This window comes from Limulus polyphemus, unplaced genomic scaffold (genome assembly GCF_000517525.1).
Source record: "Limulus polyphemus unplaced genomic scaffold, Limulus_polyphemus-2.1.2 Scaffold1497, whole genome shotgun sequence".
NCBI classification, from domain to species: domain Eukaryota; kingdom Metazoa; phylum Arthropoda; class Merostomata; order Xiphosura; family Limulidae; genus Limulus; species Limulus polyphemus.
Window position 1 is genome coordinate 213,077 of NW_013667107.1, and position 880 is coordinate 213,956.

The window sequence follows — 880 nt, forward strand, 5'->3', positions numbered from 1 at the left end:
TTTATGCTAACTGAAACAAAGAAGCTCACAAAAACGAAGAATAAAACTTGCGGTAAAGAAAAAAAGTAGCTAAAAGATGTTTATAGAATTATATGAAACGAACCTAAGCTAAATTATTGTAAAACAAACGTGAAATTGTAATGAAGGCAAACTTAGCTGAATATGCAGAAACGTCTGAATGCATGTCCACAAAGTGATAAGTATATGGCTTTGAACGAACTTCGCATGCGTATTTTAGACCTAAATAAGTCAATAAAACCATAGAAATTGTATTTACTGTAATGTTCATTTTTTAGGAGTTAAGTGTTGTCTGTGGTAAATACTTTGCAAATAAAAAATAAAATAAAGTTGAAATCATAGCCAGTCGTCACATGATGACAACGACATTGTGCCATCGTGTACGATACTCGTTGCATGAAAAAGTTTCACTAAGCAAAAAGCACGTAAAGTGTTTCTGAATGGAAAAGCTAACATGCAATCCAGACTCCTCGGACAAAGGCCCTTTATAATGATATGAGATTCATAGGGTTTGGTCGAGAAATTTACGAGAAAGTTTCGGACAGAGAAACGCAAGCGTATTATCCATATAGATTGATTCGTCTATTTAAATTTGTCGTAAAGTACTTCATCCAACTTTTAAATAATTTATACTTTCTTTTTAGATATTGTACTTCTTGATTCTATATCAACTTTTTAATTGCTAACAACACGAATAAAATCTTGCTTTGAATTATATTTTTTACATTGTAAAAATTTGTTTTTGGCGTTACATTTTATATTCTGAGATAAGTAAAGTTTATAGGTGTCATTGTTTAAAACAAATATTAAATGCTATAATATATGACTTTATTGTTTATCTAAAGGATTTTGGGCTAGTAAT